The 7,500-nt window shown below is 54.1% G+C and overlaps 3 non-coding genes across 3 annotated transcripts in view; all 3 read right to left on the bottom strand.

Annotated features, from left to right (window-relative positions):
- Positions 1-1,192, bottom strand: part of LOC126445101 (large subunit ribosomal RNA) — a 4,223-nt gene extending 3,031 nt beyond the window's left edge. Inside the window, exon 1 of the ribosomal RNA XR_007582921.1 lies at positions 1-1,192. This exon is cut by the window's left edge and continues 3,031 nt beyond it. This is a non-coding gene — a ribosomal RNA (large subunit ribosomal RNA).
- A 188-nt stretch (positions 1,193-1,380) lies between these two features.
- Positions 1,381-1,535, bottom strand: LOC126445103 (5.8S ribosomal RNA). Its single transcript, XR_007582923.1, has one exon. It is a non-coding gene; the product is annotated as a 5.8S ribosomal RNA (ribosomal RNA).
- Positions 1,536-1,888: 353 nt separating this feature from the next.
- LOC126445096 (small subunit ribosomal RNA) lies at positions 1,889-3,797 on the bottom strand. Its single transcript, XR_007582917.1, has one exon. It is a non-coding gene; the product is annotated as a small subunit ribosomal RNA (ribosomal RNA).
- Positions 3,798-7,500: the final 3,703 nt, after the last annotated feature.

Below are 7,500 nucleotides of genomic sequence, written 5' to 3'. Positions count from 1 at the left end.
ACCTCCATCAGGGTTTCCCCTGACTTCGTCCTGGCCAGGCATAGTTCACCATCTTTCGGGTCCCAACGTGTACGCTCTAGGTGCGCCTCACCTCGCAATGAGGACGAGACGCCCCGGGAGTGCGGAGGCCGCCGCCCCGTGAAGGGCGGGGAAGCCCCATCCTCCCTCGGCCCGCGCAAGGCGAGACCTTCACTTTCATTACGCCTTTAGGTTTCGTACAGCCCAATGACTCGCGCACATGTTAGACTCCTTGGTCCGTGTTTCAAGACGGGTCGTGAAATTGTCCAAAGCTGAAGCGCCGCTGACGGGAGCGATTATTCCGCCCGAGAGCATCCCGAGCCAACAGCGGCGCGGGTCCGGGGCCGGGCCAGGTAGGTCCGTCATCCGGGAAGAACCGCGCGCGCTTGCCGGGAGCCCGAGCGCCCAAAGGGGCGAATCGACTCCTCCAGATATACCGCCGGGCAGCCAGCCAGGACACCGGGGCTCTGCCCAACAGACGCGAACCGAGGCCCGCGGAAGGACAGGCTGCGCACCCGGGCCGTAGGCCGGCACCCAGCGGGTCGCGACGTCCTACTAGGGGAGAAGTGCGGCCCACCGCACACCGGAACGGCCCCGCCCCGCGGCGAGTGGAAAGGCAACCGGACACGACCCCGCCGCGAATTGCTCCGCGCGGGCGGCCGGCCCCATCTGCCGAGGGCGGAGGCCAGTGGCCGGATGGGCGTGAATCTCACCCGTTCGACCTTTCGGACTTCTCACGTTTACCCCAGAACGGTTTCACGTACTTTTGAACTCTCTCTTCAAAGTTCTTTTCAACTTTCCCTCACGGTACTTGTTCGCTATCGGTCTCGTGGTCATATTTAGTCTCAGATGGAGTTTACCACCCACTTGGAGCTGCACTCTCAAGCAACCCGACTCGAAGGAGAGGTCCCGCCGACGCTCGCACCGGCCGCTACGGGCCTGGCACCCTCTACGGGCCGTGGCCTCATTCAAGTTGGACTTGGGCTCGGCGCGAGGCGTCGGGGTAGTGGACCCTCCCAAACACCACATGCCACGACAGGCGGCAGCCTGCGGGGTTCGGTGCTGGACTCTTCCCTGTTCGCTCGCCGCTACTGGGGGAATCCTTGTTAGTTTCTTTTCCTCCGCTTAGTAATATGCTTAAATTCAGCGGGTAGTCTCGCCTGCTCTGAGGTCGTTGTACGAGGTGTCGCACGCCACACCGCCAGCCGGCTGTGCACGCTACCGAGTAAGTACCGGTATGCGAACCGCCAGGCGACGGGCGCGCATCGCACGTTTAAGGAGACGCGGCCGGCCCCACAGGCGGCCACGACACTCCCAGGTCTGCGAAGCGGGGCAAACGCCGCGCGCTTCAGTATACGTAGCCGACCCTCAGCCAGACGTGGCCCGGGAACGGAATCCATGGACCGCAATGTGCGTTCGAAACGTCGATGTTCATGTGTCCTGCAGTTCACATGTCGACGCGCAATTTGCTGCGTTCTTCATCGACCCACGAGCCGAGTGATCCACCGTCCTGGGTGATCTTTTCATAGTTTCCACCATCTCTTTCGAGACAGTTGCATAGGCGGGACTGAGGCGTGTGGCGGCCCTGTTCCAGCGTTCAGTGTCCAACGGCCTCACGGCCGATGGGCGTCGTACGGCTCCACACCGGAGCGGACAGGCAGTCGGGCGAAAGTCATTCAAAACCGGCGCCAGGCGCCAGGTGCCGCAGGCCAGCCGCTCCAGCGCTTCAGCGCTCGTACCACACAACATTGCCGTTAGTTTTGAGACGAACGCGTGGTTCCGCACGCGGCGCACGGCTACTGCGAGCCGTACAGGTAGCTGCGTGTTGCGCGACACGACACGCACATCGAAAGACATGCAGTCTAGTCGGTAATGATCCTTCCGCAGGTTCACCTACGGAAACCTTGTTACGACTTTTACTTCCTCTAAATGATCAAGTTTGGTCATCTTTCCGGTAGCATCGGCAACGACAGAGTCAATGCCGCGTACCAGTCCGAAGACCTCACTAAATCATTCAATCGGTAGTAGCGACGGGCGGTGTGTACAAAGGGCAGGGACGTAATCAACGCGAGCTTATGACTCGCGCTTACTGGGAATTCCTCGTTCATGGGGAACAATTGCAAGCCCCAATCCCTAGCACGAAGGAGGTTCAGCGGGTTACCCCGACCTTTCGGCCTAGGAAGACACGCTGATTCCTTCAGTGTAGCGCGCGTGCGGCCCAGAACATCTAAGGGCATCACAGACCTGTTATTGCTCAATCTCGTGCGGCTAGAAGCCGCCTGTCCCTCTAAGAAGAAAAGTAATCGCTGACAGCACGAAGGATGTCACGCGACTAGTTAGCAGGCTAGAGTCTCGTTCGTTATCGGAATTAACCAGACAAATCGCTCCACCAACTAAGAACGGCCATGCACCACCACCCACCGAATCAAGAAAGAGCTATCAATCTGTCAATCCTTCCGGTGTCCGGGCCTGGTGAGGTTTCCCGTGTTGAGTCAAATTAAGCCGCAGGCTCCACTCCTGGTGGTGCCCTTCCGTCAATTCCTTTAAGTTTCAGCTTTGCAACCATACTTCCCCCGGAACCCAAAAGCTTTGGTTTCCCGGAGGCTGCCCGCCGAGTCATCGGAGGAACTGCGGCGGATCGCTGGCTGGCATCGTTTATGGTTAGAACTAGGGCGGTATCTGATCGCCTTCGAACCTCTAACTTTCGTTCTTGATTAATGAAAACATACTTGGCAAATGCTTTCGCTTCTGTTCGTCTTGCGACGATCCAAGAATTTCACCTCTAACGTCGCAATACGAATGCCCCCGCCTGTCCCTATTAATCATTACCTCGGGTTCCGAAAACCAACAAAATAGAACCGAGGTCCTATTCCATTATTCCATGCACACAGTATTCAGGCGGGCTTGCCTGCTTTAAGCACTCTAATTTGTTCAAAGTAAACGTGCCGGCCCACCGAGACACTCAATAAAGAGCACCCTGGTAGGATTTCAACGGGGTCCGCCTCGGGACGCACGAGCACGCACGAGGCGGTCGCACGCCTTCGGCTCGCCCCACCGGCAGGACGTCCCACGATACATGCCAGTTAAACACCGACGGGCGGTGAACCAACAGCGTGGGACACAAATCCAACTACGAGCTTTTTAACCGCAACAACTTTAATATACGCTATTGGAGCTGGAATTACCGCGGCTGCTGGCACCAGACTTGCCCTCCAATAGATACTCGTTAAAGGATTTAAAGTGTACTCATTCCGATTACGGGGCCTCGGATGAGTCCCGTATCGTTATTTTTCGTCACTACCTCCCCGTGCCGGGAGTGGGTAATTTGCGCGCCTGCTGCCTTCCTTGGATGTGGTAGCCGTTTCTCAGGCTCCCTCTCCGGAATCGAACCCTGATTCCCCGTTACCCGTTACAACCATGGTAGGCGCAGAACCTACCATCGACAGTTGATAAGGCAGACATTTGAAAGATGCGTCGCCGGTACGAGGACCGTGCGATCAGCCCAAAGTTATTCAGAGTCACCAAGGCAAACGGACCGGACGAGCCGACCGATTGGTTTTGATCTAATAAAAGCGTCCCTTCCATCTCTGGTCGGGACTCTGTTTGCATGTATTAGCTCTAGAATTACCACAGTTATCCAAGTAACGTGGGTACGATCTAAGGAACCATAACTGATTTAATGAGCCATTCGCGGTTTCACCTTAATGCGGCTTGTACTGAGACATGCATGGCTTAATCTTTGAGACAAGCATATGACTACTGGCAGGATCAACCAGGGAGCTGCGTCAACTAGAGCTGAGCAGCCGGCCGCCCGGGAGTGTGTCCCGGGGGCCCGCGCGAACACGCAAGCGTCCGCTCAATTATTCTGCAAACAGGAGGAGGCTGAGCTCCCCTGCACAACACACCTCGAAACCCTCTCAGGTCCCGGCGGCGCGCAGCGCCGTCCTAAGTACTTGGTCGGGTTCGAGAGAGGCGCAATCGCCCGGAGTTAGGCGAGTAGACGCTTTAGGTGCGACCACCCGTGCTCCCAACTGAGCTTGCCGCTGCCGACAGAGGCCCGGGAGCGTGCTGTCGTGGCATTGCCGGCGGGAGACAACACGCGCCACCTACGGTGACCGGCAGCTCCAACGCCAGCGCCACAGAAGGACAAAAGCCCCACTTGGGTGCCGAAGCGAACTCTCCCAGCACAGCGCACGCGCCAACACGTCCGCACAGCTGCGATACAAACCACCTGCGAGAACCGCTGGGGCGACCGAGCAGCAGACGGCGTCGCGGCGCCGAGCGCCGGGCGGCGGCGCATCCTCAGCGCACACAGTCCTCAATCGGACCAGCACACTGCAGATGGCCACCGCGCTTCGCACCGGGCCCGCGAGGACCTACTTTGGCCGCAAGGCGCCGCGAGCAGGGGGCGCCGGCGCGCAGCTGCGCCGCCTGCCGCGTCCGTCGGCCGGCGCGCCTGCCACTGGCCGCCCCCACCAGCCGGCTGTAGCGCGTGCGCCCACGCACCGCGCTGCCAGCACGCCGGGCGGCCCCCCCTCACCGGCCGGGGACGGTCCCACCCAGCCACCGCCGCGTATCGCCTCACACCCAGATCCCCTTTCGCGTTCGTGGGCATGGTGGGTCCCCTTTCACGTTCGTGGGCATGGTGGGTATCCCTGAAACAACCGGTTAATAGCTCGACCGATCGTCGCCAACACTGATTCACCTCTAGCGAGAACAACCGCACCACAACGGGTTACCTGTTGTTCATTTGCGTAACGTCACCAGCAAACGTAGACGTCCATCGCCATTTGCAACGAGTATTGCATGCCTGTGTCAGGTGTCACAACACACTACGTCTGCCCACATAGACGCAACAACATGTGCACGCCTCGAGAACACGTGGAAGGTAGCCCCCGTACGTATGCGGTGTCCATTGCGCGAACGACTGTCAGCCGGCCTCTGCAGGATGTCGCAGATGTGGAACGCGGTGCAACATGCTATCACGGTGTGTGAGAAGAGACGACTACGTCCGAATACACGCTCCACTACATCAACAGACTGCTCATGCTGATCGCCATCCAGGGCGTCCGTTCCTCCCACACGTCTGAATGGCGTACCACACTGCAATCCAGCTCTTATAGGGAGACGACACGTAGCTGCGTGCACAATATTTGGACTGTATGGTCTGCCGTTGCTAGGCGCAGTCGTCGTACGGTCACACATGTGCCACGATGTATCATTCAGTACATACGGACCAATGTGCAGTACAGTTTGTGGGTTTTGCGTACATCGGCGGACAGGTGACAGGCCGTACCACAACGTAGGCTGAGTACGTCGGCATGCGAAGGGCATTGAACATGCAAACTTCTCAACGACCAGCTTGCGAAGGCAGGGGGGAAGGGGGGGGGGCATGTACGTCCTGCTGCTATCCACATTACAGTGTATAGCAGGAGCATGTGGAAAGTCAGCAACACCTGCAAGGTGTTTAACATGACGCGATACACAGGGGACCGGGCAGTGCGAATAGCGAACTATATTGCGAGGGTTGCGGTTAGGCAACACTACACTAATTTAACGAGTTGCATAACAATTACAGAGCAGGTTCAGCGACAACGTGCGTCAGGTTAAGGCGCAATATAGGTTAGGTTGAGGCACAATATAGGTTAGGTTAAGGCACAACATGGGTTACGTTAAGGCACAAATTGGGTTACGTTAAGGCACAACATGGGTTACGTTAAGGCACAACATGGGTTACGTTAAGGCACAAATTAGGTTACGTTAAGGCACAAATTAGGTTACGTTAAGGCACAAATTAGGTTACGTTAAGGCACAAATTAGGTTACGTTAAGGCACAAATTAGGTTACGTTAAGGCACAAATTAGGTTACGTTAAGGCACAAATTAGGTTACGTTAAGGCACAAATTAGGTTACGTTAAGGCACAAATTAGGTTACGTTAAGGCACAAATTAGGTTACGTTAAGGCACAAATTAGGTTACGTTAAGGCACAAATTAGGTTACGTTAAGGCACAAATTAGGTTACGTTAAGGCACAAATTAGGTTACGTTAAGGCACAAATTAGGTTACGTTAAGGCACAAATTAGGTTACGTTAAGGCACAAATTAGGTTACGTTAAGGCACAAATTAGGTTACGTTAAGGTACAATATGGGTTAGGTTAAGGTACAATATGGGTTAGGTTAAGGTACAATATGGGTTAGGTTAAGGTACAATATGGGTTAGGTTAAGGTACAATATGGGTTAGGTTAAGGCACAACGTAGGTTAGGTTAAGGCACAACGTAGGTTAGGTTAAGGCACAACATAGGTTAGGTTAAGGCACAACATAGGTTAGGTTAAGGCACAACATAGGTTAGGTTAAGGCACAACATAGGTTAGGTTAAGGCACAACATAGGTTAGGTTAAGGCACAACATAGGTTAGGTTAAGGCACAACATAGGTTAGGTTAAGGCACAACATAGGTTAGGTTAAGGCACAACATAGGTTAGGTTAAGGCACAACGTAGGTTAGGTTAAGGCACAACGTAGGTTAGGTTAAGGCACAACGTAGGTTAGGTTAAGGCACAACGTAGGTTAGGTTAAGGCACAACGTAGGTTAGGTTAAGGCACAACGTAGGTTAGGTTAAGGCACAACGTAGGTTAGGTTAAGGCACAACGTAGGTTAGGTTAAGGCACAACGTAGGTTAGGTTAAGGCACAACGTAGGTTAGGTTAAGGCACAACGTAGGTTAGGTTAAGGCACAACGTAGGTTAGGTTAAGGCACAACGTAGGTTAGGTTAAGGCACAACGTAGGTTAGGTTAAGGCACAACGTAGGTTAGGTTAAGGCACAACATAGGTTAGGTTAAGGCACAACATAGGTTAGGTTAAGGCACAACATAGGTTAGGTTAAGGCACAACATAGGTTAGGTTAAGGCACAACATAGGTTAGGTTAAGGCACAACATAGGTTAGGTTAAGGCACAACATAGGTTAGGTTAAGGCACAACATAGGTTAGGTTAAGGCACAACATAGGTTAGGTTAAGGCACAACATAGGTTAGGTTAAGGCACAACGTAGGTTAGGTTAAGGCACAACGTAGGTTAGGTTAAGGCACAACGTAGGTTAGGTTAAGGCACAACGTAGGTTAGGTTAAGGCACAACGTAGGTTAGGTTAAGGCACAACGTAGGTTAGGTTAAGGCACAACGTAGGTTAGGTTAAGGTACAACGTAGGTTAGGTTAAGGTACAACGTAGGTTAGGTTAAGGTACAACGTAGGTTAGGTTAAGGTACAACGTAGGTTAGGTTAAGGTACAACGTAGGTTAGGTTAAGGTACAACGTAGGTTAGGTTAAGGTACAACGTAGGTTAGGTTAAGGTACAACGTAGGTTAGGTTAAGGTACAACGTAGGTTAGGTGAAGGCGCAATGTAGGTTAGGTTAAGGTACGATATACCTTAGGTTAAGGTACAATATCGCTTAGGTTAAGGTACAATATAGCTTAGGTTAAGG

This window comes from Schistocerca serialis, unplaced genomic scaffold (genome assembly GCF_023864345.2).
Source record: "Schistocerca serialis cubense isolate TAMUIC-IGC-003099 unplaced genomic scaffold, iqSchSeri2.2 HiC_scaffold_324, whole genome shotgun sequence".
Taxonomy (NCBI): Eukaryota; Metazoa; Arthropoda; class Insecta; order Orthoptera; family Acrididae; genus Schistocerca; species Schistocerca serialis.
The sequence above is the reverse complement of the archived record's forward strand: the minus strand, read 5'-3'. Positions and strand labels throughout refer to the sequence as shown.